The following is a 15,965-nucleotide window of genomic DNA, read 5'->3' as shown; positions in this document are numbered from 1 at the left end:
GAACTCCAGATGAGTGAAATATGATTTCCGTTTCATAAATGTATGATGACACCTTGTTTTTTGCCCCACACTGGCTTTTATTCTAAAGACTACTGTCAATACAGCGGACGGTGTGACATCAATCTATACTTTCATTGTGTACTCCCCTTCTTCCAAAACCCCTCCCTCCTTTTACTCAGTTTTCTATTTCATTTCCCTTTCTTCCTTCTCTCTCACCCAGTATTCCCTCCTCCACCACCCTCTCCCCACCTAACGGTCCTTGCATCCCGGCCGAAACATCTGGACGCTGTCCAGTGCGCATACTCGTGCCGGCGTCCGAGCTGCGCAAGCGCATCGCTAGCGGAACGGCGGAGCGGGGATGCGGTGTGGATGGCGTCCGATGTCGGGTAATCTGTACCATGTAACACGCTTGGTAAAACACTGTCACCAGCAAGCGTTCGTCGGGCCAAGTTGAGCTCACGGGAGTGATGCGGCAGCGCGGGGCAGGGCTGAAAGAGGGGGCCGCGTCTCCTCCCTTTGCTCAACCATTTGCAGGATGGTGGCCGTGCCGCCTTGTTTCCCAGCTGCGGGGATGCACCAAATCTCCTCTCCCTTATTCAGCGCATCGCCCAACCCTCCTGCGGGGGTTGACCCTATGGATGCCTGGCTCTGCTTTCCTGAAAGCCATGGCCTATTGCTCCACGCAGAAACCTTATGAGGAAAAATAACATTCCATCCTATTTGTTACGTTAAAATAGTTGAATGCCTCTAATGCGTTACTGCGTATTCAAAGTGTTAACCTTAGGAAATTCCGAGCTTCTTAAGCAGAAAGGAGGAGATAACTTGGCTTTCAAAACAAGTTGACTTTGGAGTTATGCGAAGTGATTTTTGAATTGCGATACTTTTGTTAAATGCGACAACGGATCTTTTATGATCCTATTGCAAATCGTGTGATAAATTATCCAGAGTTGCCACTGTCGATAAGAACTTTATTCTTTCTCCTTTGTATTTGCGTTACTTTAAAGTAGGGAATGCATATTTTGAAATACATGTAATTGTTTTCATGAGGAACTATTTGATTTCCTAACTTGGGCACCCAATATGCATGGAAATGTTGATAATGTACAATAGAAAAGTTGGCTCTTTTGCTATTTAAGATGTTCTTTGTTTTCCTCAAAAGTTTACTGCTCTGGGTCACAAAGCTTGTCATTTTTTTAAAAGCAATTTTAGTTAGAATCCCTCAAGGGTCCCTGGTAATCCACAGCAGGATGGAAATTAGCACCAGGCTAATTTCAATAGTGAAAAACAATTTAATTATAAGAAAGTTATCCTTAATGTGTTGCCTGTCACTCTTGCTGTAATTTGTTTGCTGAGAAGCAGTGATGTCAGTAATATTTACTTTTATTTATCTTTGTATCTCATGACAGACTCTGATTCATGACTGTTATTGACTGCTTTGCACTTGGTTAAAATCAAGTTTATCATCATACACATAAGTATATGTATGCAGAAGTGCAATGAAAAATTTACAGCATCCCAGGCTCAAAGTATATACGCATTCATAAGAAAATTATAAATTAATTTTAAATTGTGTACAATTTTTACAAGAAAACACAATTAACATATACAAGTCCTTTTTAATGCAAGGTGATCTAGCATTGCTAAACTGTAGTGTTGCTAAAGTAGGGTTTTGGTGGTTGGTTCAAGAATTGAATGGTTACAGTTGCAGGAAGTAGCTGTTCAAGTGGTGTAGGATATCAGGGTTCTGTATTTCCTGCCCAATGGGTAACTGAAAAGATGGCATAGTTCAGATGGTGGGATCTTCAATGATAGATGATACTTTCTTGATGCAGTGCTTCCTGTGGATACCACCAGCAGTGGGAGGGGTGTGCCCATGATGTATGTTCACTGCCTTCTGCAGCTTCTTAAATTCCCAAGCATTCGAATTACCATACCAGACCATGATGCAAGGAGTCAGGATACTTTCAGCAGTACATCTGTAGAAGTCAGTGTTCAATGATAAACTGAATCTCCCTTAATCTTAAAAAAGGTGACAACTAGTGCATTTTCCTTATGATAGCATCAATCTGCCGGGCCTGGGTTTATTCCCCTCCATAGAAGCTGCCTGATTTGCTGAGTTCCTCTTGCATTTTGTGCATATTGCTCAAGATCAACAGCATCTTTATAATCTCTTGTGTTAATGATTGGTAAACTCACTCATTGTCACCTGTGATTCATCTAACAACAGTAAAAAGAATTGTATAAAAAGCTTTCTTTTTATTGTATTTATCACTATTGATATTCTGTTACTCCAAATCTTTAAATCACAACAAGATCAACTGGAACAAGAAATTCACCCCCTATCTGCAGCACAGAAAACGCTGTGATAGCAATAACAACAGACTGTGTTCAGCACCCTAAACTTATCCCTTTGAATTTAATGAAATGTTATTCGGAGGCAGAAATAAATATACTAATGGTCTAATGTAGCATATACAATGTATTGTTTAGACTAGGGCATTGCTTCTATCTGTACTAATTTAACAACTCTTTATTTTAAGCAGCTTTCTAAAATTAGCATGGCATTCTGTTTGAAATAAAAGAAGCTGGTATAACACACATTTTATACAACTGCAAGGCACTTAGAAACCATTGTAATTGAGTTGTAGCGAGAGGTGCAGCCAGAATTAAACTGAAAGATGCTCAGCTCTGTGAACTAAATATAGTTCAGGGAGTTAGATACTAAGTTAAAGGGCAGGACTTCCCGGGTTGTGATCTCAGGATTGCTACCCATGCCACGTGCTAGTGAGGCTAGAACTAGGAAGGTTATACAGTTTAATACGTGGCTAAGGAGCTGGTGAAGGAAAGAGGGCATAAGATGTTTGGATCATTAGTTTCTCTTCCAGGGAAGATGGGAAGATGGGACCTGTACAGAAGGGACGTTTGCACCTGAACTGGGGGGGGGGGGGGGGGTCTGAGCAGGAAGGTTTGTTAATGCTGCTTGTTGGAGTTTAAACTAGAGCTGCAGGGGAACCAGAGTGCCAGAACAGTTAGTGGAGAGGTTGTGGAGGCAGATGTTGGTAAGACCTCAAAGTTAGGAATCAAAAGGTTGAGCATGGTGCAACAATATTGCAAAGGTGTTGTATCTGAATGCATGCAGTATGTGGAATAAGGTAGATGAACTTACATTACAGTTGCAGATTGGCAGGTATGATGCAGACATCGCAGAGTCATGACTGAAAGATTATAGCTGGGAGCTTAATGTCTGTGGATACACATTATATCGAAAGGATAGGAAGGAAGGCAGAGGGGGTGGCATTTCTCTGTTGGTAAAAGAAAAATGAAATCAAATAATTAGAAAGAGGTAACATAGGTCGGAAGGTGTTCATTCGTTGTGGATAGAGCTAAACTGCAAGGGTAAAAAGACCCAAATGGAAGTTGTATACAAACACCCAAGCAGTAGTAAGGATGTGGCCTACAAATTACAATGGGAGACAGAAAATGCATGCCAAAAGGGCAATATTACAATAGTCATGGAGAATTTCAATATGCAGGTAGATTGGGAAAATCAGGTTGGTGCTAGCTTCCAGGAGGTGGAATTTCAAGAGTGCCTACAAGATGACTTTTTTGAGCTGCTCATGGTTGAGCCCGCTAGAGGATCAGCTATTCCGGATTGGGTGTTGTGCAATTAACCAGAATTGATTAGAGAGCTTAAGGTAAAAGAACCCTGAGAGGAAGGTGATTGCAATATGTTGGAATTCACCCTGAAATTTGAGATGGAGAAGCTAAAGTCAGATGTATCAGTATTACAGTGGAGTAAAGAGGCATGCAAGAAGAGTAGGCTAGAATTGATTGGAAAGCAACACTGGCAAAGATGATGGCAGAGCAGCAATGGCTAGAATTTTTGGAAGCAATTCAGAAGGCACAGGATATATTCATCCCAAAGAGAAAGAAGTATTCTAAAGGAAAAATGACGTAACCATGGCTAATAAGAAAAGTCAAAGAGAAAGCATATAATACAGCAAAGATTAGTAAGAAGTTAGAGGATTGGGAAGCTTTTAAAAAGCAACAGGGCAACTAAAAAAAGTCATTATGAAGGGAAAGATAGAGTACGAAAGTAAGCTAGCCAGTAATATTAGAGGATTCCAAAATTTTTTTCAGATTCATAGAAGTGTAAAACAGGCGAGAGTGGATATTGGATCACTGAAAAATGATATTGGCGAGGTAGTAATGGGGGACAATGAAATAGCAGATGAACTGTGTAAGTATTTTGCATCACTGTTCACTGTGGAAGATAGTCACAGTATGGTGGAAGTTCCAGGTGGCGGGGACATGAAGTATGTGAAGTTACCATTACTAGTGAGAAAATTCTCGGGAAACTCAAAGGTCTGAAGGTAGATAAGTCACCTGGACCAGATGGTGTATGCCCCAGCGTTCTGAACGAGGTGGCTGAAGAGATCATGGAGACATTAGTAATGATCTTTCTAGAATCACTAGATTCTGGAATGGTTTCAGAAGCTTGGAAAATTGCAAATGCCACTCTCCTCTTCAAGAAGGGAGGAGACAGAAGAAAGGAAACTACAGGCCAGTTAGTCTGACCTCAGTGGTTGGGAAGATGATCTTGGAATCGTTTATGAAGGATGAGGTCTCAGGGTACTTGGAAGCACATGATGAAATAGGGCATAGTCAGCGTGGTTTTCTCAAGGGAAAATCTTGCCTGATATCTGTTGGAGCTCTTTGAAGAAATAACAAGCAGGATACACAAAGCAGAACCAGTTGACGTTGCATACTTAGATTTTCAGAAGGCTTTTGACAAGGTGCCTCACATGAGGCTGCTTAACAAGCCATGAGCCCATGGTTTTACAGGCAAGATTCTAGTATGGATAAAGCAATGGCTGATTGTCAGGAGGCAAAGAGTGGGAACAAAGGGAGCCATTTTTGACTGGTTGACAGTGACTAGTGGTATTCCAGTGTTGGAACCGATTCTTTTTATGTTATATGTCAGTGATTTGGATGATGGAATTGATGGCTTTGTTGCAAAGTTTGCAGACGATATGAAGATAGGTGGAGGGGCAGGTAGTTTTGAGGAAGTAGAGAGGCTGCCAAAGAATTTAGACAGATTAGGAGAATGGGCAAAGAAATGGCAGATGGAATATAGTGTCAGGAAGTCTATGGTCATGCACTTTGGTAGAAGAAATGAATGGGTTAACTATCTTCTAAGTGGAGAGAAAGTACAAAAAACTGAAACTCAAAGGGACTTGGGAGTCCTTGTGCAGGATTCCCTAAAGGTTAATTTGCAGGTTGAGTCTGGTGAGGAAGGCAAATGCAATGTTAGTATTCATTTCAAGAGGACTAGAATATAAAAGCAAGGATTTAATGTTGAAACCTTGTAAAGCACTGATAAAGGCCTCACTTGGAGTATTGTGAGCAGGTTTGGACCCCTTATCTTAGAAAGGATGTGCTGAAACTGGAGAAAATTCAAAGAAGGTTCATGAAAATGATTCCAGGATTGAAATGCATGTCTGTTGAAGAGCGTCTGATGGCTGTGGGTCTGTGTTCACTCGAATTCAGAAGAATGAGGGTAACCTTATTGAAACCTATTGAATGGTAAAAGTCCTTGATGGAGTGGATGTAGACAGGATGTTTCCTTTGGTGGGAGAGTCTAAGACCAGAGGTTACAGCCTCAGAATAGAGAGGTATCCTTTTTGAACAGAGATGAGGAATTTCTTTAGCCAGAGGGTGGTGAATCTGTGGAATTCTTTGCCACAGGCAGCAGTGGAGGCTAAGTCTTTATGTATATTTAAGGCAGAGGTTGATAGATTCTTGATTGGCCAGGGCATGAAGGGATGGTGGGGGGGGGGGAGAGCAGGAAATTGGGGCTGAGAGGAAAATTGGATCAACATGATGAAATGGCAGAGCAGACTCGATGGGCCAAATGGTTTAATTCTGCTCCTATACCTTGTGGCCTTATATCAGTATGATTTACTGGATGGTATTGGGTGTATGGGCAGCGATGAATTAAAGGTAGAATTATTTTCATGACTAATAATTTAATGAGTTCTGCAGGGAGTTATGATGTTGATTGCAGACAAGACTGCTGATAGTTGCTGTGATGTAGCTGAATAAAATAAAACAAATCAGACAGGTATATACAAATGTACTTTTGGATAAATAGGTAAGCACATGCTTGCAAGACTTTGAATTTCTGGAGAATTTTAATCAATAGAAGGTTGAATTTTATTAGATTTTAAAACGAGTTATGAACCAGATTTAATTATTCTTCCACTTTTAAGATGTTAATAAGCTAGTGAACATCTTAATGTGATTGAATTCAATGTGTTTGAAATGGATAAATACTGCTCTTTTGCATTCCCTATTACTAGTCAGCTGATGAATTTTCATTGTTTCCTGTTTGTTGACTGAATTTCCCTCTTACAGTGAGGTGCTCTTAGCTGCACACAATACTCTCATTGTGATCTGCGGGCTACCTCTGATTTACCATTCTGTAACTCTTGCCATAATTATCAAATATTCCTGGTTAACTACAACCATAATAGTAGTGTATTTAATATTTCAGTAATATTTGAGAAATACTGAAAATACATTGCTTGATTAGTATCTTTTGTTTGTTTAGATAATTCACTTTGGGTTATTTGAAAGAAGTATATGTTGTTACGCCACCAGGTGAGTGTCTCACTGAAAAACAAAGCTTGGAAAAAAAAACCTGAGTAGATTAGTATTCTGGTTCCTGTGTTTTTTTTAAATTAGTTTCTGGAGTTACAAAAGCGGTGATGAGGAGGTTTTAAAACAAACCTGAGATAACTAGCTACCTGTTAGAGAGCAGCACATTTTTCTTCAGAAGGGGAGAGAGACGTTTGAGATTTTTTAAAAAAGGCAGAAAATGGTCAAACAACGTTTATGACCATGGGTTCATAAACAGTGAGCACAAGGTGATAATAAAAAAAAGGAAAAGCAGAAATGTCTGGCTGTATTGGAAAGATAGATGGTTTTGATTGCATAACAGATATTTGGATGATATATGCCGAACAAATTGAGCAGTATTTTGAAGCAAATGAAAAATGAATGCCAGTGTTGCTGAAGCAATGGGTAGAAAAGCATACAGTTTGCTTAGAAGTTTAACTGCTCAAACTAAACCAGCTGAAATGAGCTTTGTTGATATTGTGACTGTAGTGCAAGAGCATTCAGAACCAAAACCATTGTTGTTTTGCTTTAGGTTGCACTGTCATTTCAGTGATGGGCTTAATAATACACTGAGAGATCATTTAGTTTGTAGAATTGGACCAGAAAGCATTCAAAAATAGCTCCAAACTGCAGCATTACATCACATTTAAAAGAGCAGTTGAAAGCACTGTATCAATGGAAGTAGCAGCTAGAGATGCAATTGAGTTGCGGTCAAGAAGGAAAGTGAATGTGAACAAAATTGCAAAATCTAAACACAAGCTTGCCCAACTGAACTAATTGTGTTACCATTGTGGTAAGAGCTCATATACACCAGACCAATGCAGCTTTAAAGGTGAAACTTGTAGAAAATGCAATGAAGTAGGACACATACAAAGAGCATGTCAGGTAGACAGAAATAAATGGATTGCACAGGGAAGAGAAAGAGTCAAGATGCAGTTTCAAAAAGAGCACTAATTTGTATGCTATTGATTGAAAATCTGATATTGATGTGACACAGGACCAAGTAGCCTTGAATTACAATGTAAAAACTGACAAAGGACCAGCAATATGGCTTACACCAGAAGAGAAAGTCAAATTAATTAAAATAGAATTAAACACTGTTTCAATCATTCTACAGTATGTTTGAATGGCATTTCATAGATACTGAGCTGAAGCCTGCAGGTATCCAACTAAGAACTTATTCTGGAGAAAAGATAACCTCTATGGGAATGACATTCATAACAGTGAAGTACAACGATGAGCAAGCCACATTGGGCTTGTATGTGGTAAAAATGAGGGCTAGCATTGTAAGGTTGTGAGTGGCTGAGACAAATGCAGCTTGATTGGTGATCCATCTAGTTTGCATGCCACATCCCCTGCAATAGGGTTAACTGAAAGTGAATTAAGAAAAGTACTCGATGATGCCACAACAGTGTTCGAGGATGGCAGTGGAAAACTCAAACAATTCAAGTGTAAAATAGTGTTAAATGAAAAGGACACATCCAAGTTTTACAAATCCTAGCTGGTTCCTTTTACTCTCCATGATAAAGTACAGTGAGCGAGATTGCATGGAGGCTGAAGAAGTTTTTTCCAGGGTTGAGTGGAGCCCATGGACAATGCCAGTGGTCCCAGTAGCCAAGAAGAGTGGGTCTGTTAGGATCTGTGGTGACTATTAGGTCATCATTAACACAGCACTAAAAGTAGATCAGTGTACTTTTCTCAGGATAGAAGATATCTTTGCAAAACTTTCTGGAGGAAAACACTTCAGCAAAGTGGACTCAGCTGAAGCTGAGGCCTGCTTACGGATAGAAATGGAAGAGTCCAAAGTATTACTCATCATGAACACCCACAAAGTGTTTTATCACAATAATAGGCTTATTTTTGGAGTAGCATCTGTACCTGCACTCTGGCAGCAAGCTATGGACCAGGTGCTGCAAGGCTGCCCAGGTACTCAATGCTACCTGGATAACATCATTGTTATTGGTGACAAAGGACATTGCCAAAATATCAAGACTGTCTTTAGAAGATTGGAAGATTATGGGCTCAGAGCACAATGCGATGAGTGTAAATTCTTTAAGCCAAGCATTACTTACTGTGGTCATACCATTAACGCACAAGGATTACACAAGTTTGCTGAGAAAATTCAAGCAGTGGTGGATGCCCCAAGGTCAGACAGCAGGTGATAGTTGTGGTCCTTTTTAGGATTTGTCAGTTACTGTAACAGGTTCCTGCCAAACGTGGCTACTATGCTCCATGGCTTGAACTCATTACTATAGATTGGGAAGAATGGCAGTGGACAAAGTAGTGTGAGGTGGCTTTCCAAATGCCGAGGAAGTCGTGATGTCAGACGCTCTATTCACACATTATGATCCACAATGTCCAGTGAAGCTTGCCTGTGACACCTCGCCTTTTGGTACAGGTGCACTTATGTCACATGTTATGAGTGATGGAAGTGAACGCCCCATAGCCTTTGCATCATGTTCCCTTACAGCTGCAAAGAAAAATTTTGCACAGGTTGACAGACTTTGAGTCGGATTTGGGGTGTAAAATGTTTCTACCAGCACGTGTATAGGAGAAAGTTTACCGTCATTACTGAATATCAGCTATTGTTGATTATTTTCAATCCATAGAAGGGTGTTCCACCAACAGCAAAAGAATGAATGTGGAGATGGGTTCTGTTTCTTTTGAAGACACAATTACAAGATCAAATTCAAGATGACTCACCATGGAAATGCTGATGGATTGTCCCATTTACCCTTGGAAAAGTAAATACCTAAAAAAATTTGCACAAGGGTTCACTCCTCTTGACATATTCTTCCTAATGCAAATCGTGAGTCTCTCTATTAAGGCAGAAGTGATCCAAGGGAAAACCAAAGCAGACCCCCGATGGTCTCAGGAAACCCAAAATGGCTGGAATGTGCTGCAGAAATTCTGTTTTCCTCATTTTTACCACCACCGGCATGAATTTGCCCTTGACAGGGATTGCCTTATGTGGGGATTGAGATCTGTTGTACTATCCAAGCTGAGGGCTAAAGTGTTGGAGAGCTACATGCTGGTCATCTAGCCATGGTCAAAATGAAAATATTGGCTCAAAGCATTGGTGGCTTAGCATAGATCAGCAGATTCAGCAGCTTGCCATGCACTGTTCAGGATGCCAAGATCAGCGCCTCTCCATCACTAGGAATGGCCTGCATTGTCCTGGCAGAGTTTTCATGTGGATTTTGCTGCTCGTTTGTGGGCGCAAATTTTTTGGCAGTGGTGGATACCCTTACAAAGCGGTCAGAGATGTTCTCAGTACACTTCTAAACAGCCTTGTATGCTGTTGTTGAGATGACGAGCCTCTTCTCTAGACACTAGACACTAGAATACTGCAGCACAGTATAGGCCCTTCAGTCTTCGATGTTGTGCTGACCCATATATTTCTTAAAAAAAATATACTAAACCCATACTACCCCGTAACCCTCTACTTTTCTTTCATCCATATGCCTGTCCAAGAGGCTCTTAAATACGCATAATGTTTTAGCCTCCACTACCGTCCCTGGCAAGTCATTACAGGCAGCCACAACGCTCTGTGAAAAAAAAACAACTTACCCCTGATGTCTCCCCTAAATTTCCTTCTCTTCACTTTGTACATATGCCCTCTCGAGTTTACTATTCGTGCCCTGGGAAACAGGTACTGGCTATCCACCCTATCTATGCCTGTCATAATCTTGTAGACCTCTATCAAGTCCCCTCTCATCCTTCTACGCTCCAAAGAGAAAAGTCCCAGCTCTGTTAACCTTGCCTCATAGGACTTGTTTTCCAATCCAGGCAACATCCTGGTAAATCTCCTCTGCACCCTCTCCTTAGCTTCCACATCCTTCCTATAATGAGGTGACCAGAACTGAACACAATACTCCAAGTGTGGCCTCACCAGAGATTTGTAGAGTTGCAGCATGACCTCCCTACTCTTGAACTCAATCCCCCTATTAATGAAGCCTAGCATCCCATAGGTCTTAACTATCCTATCAACCTGTGTAGCGACCATGAGGGATGTATGGATTTGAACCCCAGGGTCCCTCTGTTCATCCACACTCTTAAGTAACCGACCATTGACCCTATACTCAGCCTTCTGGTTTGTCCTTCCAAAATGCATCACCTCACACTTATCCGGATTGAACTCCATCTGCCACTTTTCTGTCCAACTCTGCATCCTGTCTATAGCCTCTTGTAACCTTCAACAACCTACAGCTCCATCCACAACTCCTCCAATCTTCGTGTCATCCGCAAACTTACTCACCTATCCTTCCGCCTCTTCATCCAGGTCATTTATAAAAATCACAAAGAGCAGGGGTCCCAGGACAGGTCCTTGCGGCACTCCACTAGTCACCAACCTCCAGGCAGAATACTTTCCTTCCACTACTGCCCTCTGCTTTCTTCCTTTAAGCCAATTTTTTATCCGAACAGCCAAGGTTCTACTGATCCCATGCCTCATGACTTTCTAGATAAGTCCGTCATTGGGGACCTTGTCAAGTGCCTTGCTAAAATCCATGTAGACCACATCTACTGCTCTACTCTCATCAATTTCTTTTGTTACCTCTTCAAAAAACTCAATTAGGCTCGTGAGACACGACCTTCCCTTCACAAAGCCATGTTGACTATCCTTGAGTAGACTGTACTTCTCCAAGTGCTCGTAGGTTCTATTCTTAAGAATCCTTTCCAATAGTTTGCAGACCACCGATGTAAGACTCACCGGTCTGTAGTTCCCAGGATTCTCCCTGTTACCTTTTTTAAACAAGGGAATTGAATTTGCCATTCCCCAATCCTCCGGCACCTCCCCTGCAGCCAAAGAGGATTCAAAGATCATAGCTACTGCTCCAGCGATCTCTTCTCTCACTTCCCACAGCAACCTGGGGTATATCACATCTGACCCTGGGGACTTATCAATCTTGATGTTTTTAAGAGGATCCGTTTTTTTTCCTGTAGTTTCACTGTAGAAATGCATAAAAAATTAATTAAGAAAAAGAAGATCCAATACTACTTCTTCCTTAATCTCCACATTGTCCAGCACACAGGCCTGTTCTATTTCGACCTCACCCTGATCAAGGTCCTTTTCACTTGTGAATACTGAAGCAAAGTATTCATTTAGGACCTCCCCAACCTCCTCTGCCTCCAGGCACTTGTTGCCTTCTTTATCTTTTAGCGGCCCCACCTTCATTCTTGTCATCCTTCTGTTCTTCACATACGCATAGAACGCCTTGGGGTTCTCCTTAATCCCACATGCCAAGGCCTTCTCATGCCCTCTTCAAGCTCTCCTAAGTCTTGTCTTAAGCTCCTTCCTGGCTACCCTATATTTCTCATGAGCCCCTCCTGCTTCCTGCTTCTTATATCTAACATATGCTTCCTTCTTCCTCTTAACGAGTTGCCTCACATGTTTCGTTAACCATGGTTCCCTTTTCCTACCATTTTTTTCCTTATCTCAGTGGGACAAACCTATCCTGAACCCAACACAAGTGGTCCCTGAACTTCCTCCACATGACTTCTGTGCTTTCACCCTTGAACATCTGTTTCCAATTTACTCTCGCTAGTTCCTGCCTCATCTCTTCATAGTTAGCCCTTCCCCAGTTAAGCACTTTCCCATTTTGTCTGTTTTTCTCCTTTTTCCATATCTATGCTGAAGCTAAGGGAGTTGTGGTCACTCTTACCAAAATGCTCCCCCACCAAGACGTCTTCCAGAACGCTTAGTCAATGACAATGGAGCACAGGTTGTTGTGGAGCAGTTTCAATCATTCCTGAAAATGAATGGCATAAGACATACTGCATCTGCACCATACCATCCAGCTACAGATGGCTTGGTGGAAAGGTTTGTCTAGAGTCTAAAGAACACATTGTGAGCAATGTCAGCAGAACACACTGCACTGAATAAGAAACTCGCCAATTTTTTCTTTGCACATCCGAATGCAGCACACTGCACAACCAGCAATTCACCAGCTATGTTGTTCCTGGGTTATCCCTTGCACTCGTGCTTGGATCTCCTCAAACCCAATTTCAGAAGAAGTGTGTAGGACAAACCACTGAGACAAATTGAGGGCTCTTCAAACAAGCCATTTTGAGGTTTCACTCTTGGACCAGCAGTCCTGGTGAGTGACTACAGAGAGGAACAAAAGTGGATGCTTGGAAAGAATAAGGACAGAACTGGATCACTCGCCTACACAGTGGAGATTGTATCTGATATCATCTGGAGATGACACATCGATCAGATGAGAACAGAGTCAATTGTTACAGAGGAAGGTGTCCAGAGCTTTCAGAACCATTTCCTGTAGTCCCAGAGTTAACTCCTAAAACCATCATGATGGAGGCCTCAACATTTGACATGGTTTTACAGCCACAGCTGTCATCTGCCAAGCAGAGTGGCCCCTCTTGTCAGTAAAGACATTATCCCACAAGAGTAAAAAATCCTCCACAGTGATGAAGTCTTTAGGCCTGAATGGTATAATTTAAAATTTATTATGTTGTGGATGTCCATATCGTTCATTCTTTATGTGCCATGTTGTCTGACGTGGGCAATCATGGTCTTTCCGTGACCATGATTGCCCTTGGTGAATGGTTTGCCATTGCTTTCTGGACAGTGTCTTTACAAGACAGGTGACCTCAACCATTATCAATACTCTCCAGAGATTGCCTGGTGTTAGTGGTTGCATAACCAGAACTTGTGATATGCACCAGCTGCTCATGCGCCCATCCGCCACCTGCTTCCGTGTCTTCACATGACCCTAATTTGGGGCTATGCAGGGTGACCGTGGGCAAGGTGTACATAATTCATAGTTCATTATGGCTTAGAGGTACATAAATGGCTCATGTCATTGTGGTACCATGTCATATGTGAGCACCTCACTGGTAAGTGTGACATCCTATTTAACTTTGAACTCGGTTCCTGATATCAGTCTACTTATCCCTCTGCAGCACTACATATCTGAGCTGCATGTCTGCTTATGCCCATTTGCACTTAATGCTCATTTTTCCTATTTCATTATAGATTTAATCTTCCCAGTGTTTTTCTTCTGCTTTGTATAGTCAAATTAGACTTTTATAAACTGAAACATCTATTTGTTTTTGTTGTCCCACTCAGTTATTAACTGTTGCAAACTGATCGACATTATTTTCTGGAAAACAGTGATCAATCTTTTGCACATTTCTCATCTCTTTCAGACCCAAAATCATTTTCCAATACTGACATGCTGTACATTTGCTCACTCCCTTTGTGGTACCAACAGTACCCTAATCTGACTGCTGAAATTTTGGAATTGTTACGTACCCTGTAACTGGGTTGCCAAACCAGCAGAAATGGATCACTCAGTTGGAGTCTGGATTACTAGAACTAAGAAGGTTTTATTAAAGAAACAAGCAACACAGTACTCTAATCAAAAGGATAATGAATGCAACAGTTCAGCAATGATAAACATATATGTACACAGAATTAAGATAACAGGATCAATCAAACTCTATCGTTGTCTAGGGGTAAATGACCAGTTTCAAAGTGAAGCAAAGTTCAGTTCAATTTAGTTCAGTTCAGTTCGCAGTAATCGCTGCCATGGCGATGGACAGTGGGGGGGAAGGAGAGAGAGGGCAAAACGAATGAATATTCAAAATGACTTCCACACAGACCTTCACAGTCAGCTTTCGGATGAGTCCTTTGTGATGTCATCTGAGGTCACCGACCGTGACCCCTCCGTTTCCAGATACGATCGTTTCCCTGCGGTGAACCTGGCACCCAGGCAAGGGTGGACACACACCAGGTTCCCGCCGATTGTGCCTTTCAAAACTTCCCACCGACTTGTGAGAGACGCACCGCTTCCAGGGTCTCGTTACCTCGGGTGTCGTGTGTGTGTTGCCTTAACGAACCTGCCCCTTTTTATCCCCCTGCTGGGGTATCGCCTGTCCATCACTTCAAACAGTTCAGGGTTCAAAGGGGGAGCTGCACTTGACAGCTCTCTTCTTCTGTTACTCTCTCTCCCGTCCCTTCATTACACATCTCCAAATGCTGCTCCATTGTTTTCCTTATCTCTCTCTCTCTCCTGAAGACAGGTGGCAGACCATCTGCTGATTCCACTGGTGCCAGCCCAGGCCAGCTACATCTTAATCTATGTGTATTCTTGTCACAGAATTAACTTTCTATTTTTTTTTTTGGCGTGTGCCTGCGTGTGTGGGAGTCTGTGCATCTGCGTGTGTCCGTGATGTCTTTTTCATGGCTTTTTACAAGGCGCGGAGTGAAAGAGAGAGTGACTGGTGCGCCACTCCTCACACAGACATTTTCGCAGTATTTTTCCCTTTATTTTACAAGGTCGAGTTGCGATCTCAACTCTCAACCCGGCACAGATGGAAAGCATACTCGGGAGCGGACCCAACTGGTTTTGAACCCGGAAACCTCCGCTCCTGGGTCCAGCGCCAATGTCATTGTGCCACCAGCCAGCCCAGAATTAACTTTCTAAATACCCATCTCTTCACTTTCTCCTTTAAGAACTCATAGCCAGTTAAAACTTATATCTTCAGTTGAACTCTTAGCTTGTTAATTTTTCTTTTCATTTTTATCCTTTTGTTTTAACTCTGTGAGATGTTGTTTTTGGAATGGTTTTTGAGGCATCTAATTTAATGACTAATGAAATTAGCTTCCAGACTACTGCCATCCTAAATGTAATTGTTGCTTCTCTTTTACCAAAATAAGCTACAGTATGTCCCTTAGAATACCTACTAATAACTTTCTCATAACTGATGTCAGACTCACTGGCCCATAATTTCCTAGTTTACGTTTAGAGCTTTTTTAAACAGTGGAGCAACATTGGCTATCCTCCAATCCTCTGGTACCTTTCCTGTCACTAAGGATGTTTTAAATATCTCTACTAGGGCCCTGGCAATTTTGGCACTTGCCTCCCATTGGATCCGAGGGAACACCTTGTCAGGCCCTGGGGATTTATCCACCCTTATTTTTCCTCAGGGTAGCAAACACTTCCTCTGAAATCTCTACAGGGTCCATGAAATTGATGCTGCTTTGCCTCACTTCTGTAGACTCTCCCGAGTAAACACAGATGCAAATAATTCATCTAAGATCTCCCCTTCTGTTTAGACTCTTCCAGAGGACCAGTTTTGTTCCTTGCAATCCTTTTGCTTGTAACATATCTGTAGAACCCTTGGGATTCTCCATCACCTTGTCTGCTGGAAGAACTTCAAGCTTTCTTTTAGCATTCCTGATTTCTCTAAGAGTTCTCTTGCATTTCTTGTACTCCATAAGCACCTCATTTGTTCCTGCTTACTTATACCTGCTGTGCATC

General features: G+C 41.8%; 1 protein-coding gene across 9 annotated transcripts in view; it reads left to right on the top strand.

The window, feature by feature from the left end:
• Positions 1–341: 341 nt before the first annotated feature.
• Positions 342–15,965, top strand: part of LOC140197688 (multiple PDZ domain protein) — a 224,302-nt gene continuing 208,678 nt past the window's right edge. For 8 of the 9 annotated variants that reach the window (XM_072258019.1, XM_072258016.1, XM_072258015.1 and 5 more), the window contains exon 1: positions 342–386. The gene's annotated coding sequence lies outside the window, so the exon portion shown is untranslated. Of the gene's footprint in view, positions 387–6,613; positions 6,664–15,965 lie in introns of all 9 variants that reach the window. The other variant, XM_072258013.1, reaches the window with a different exon arrangement.

This window comes from Mobula birostris, chromosome 5 (assembly GCF_030028105.1).
Source record: "Mobula birostris isolate sMobBir1 chromosome 5, sMobBir1.hap1, whole genome shotgun sequence".
In the NCBI taxonomy this organism is placed as follows: Eukaryota; Metazoa; Chordata; class Chondrichthyes; order Myliobatiformes; family Myliobatidae; genus Mobula; species Mobula birostris.
This window is presented reverse-complemented; position numbering and strand designations above follow the sequence as displayed.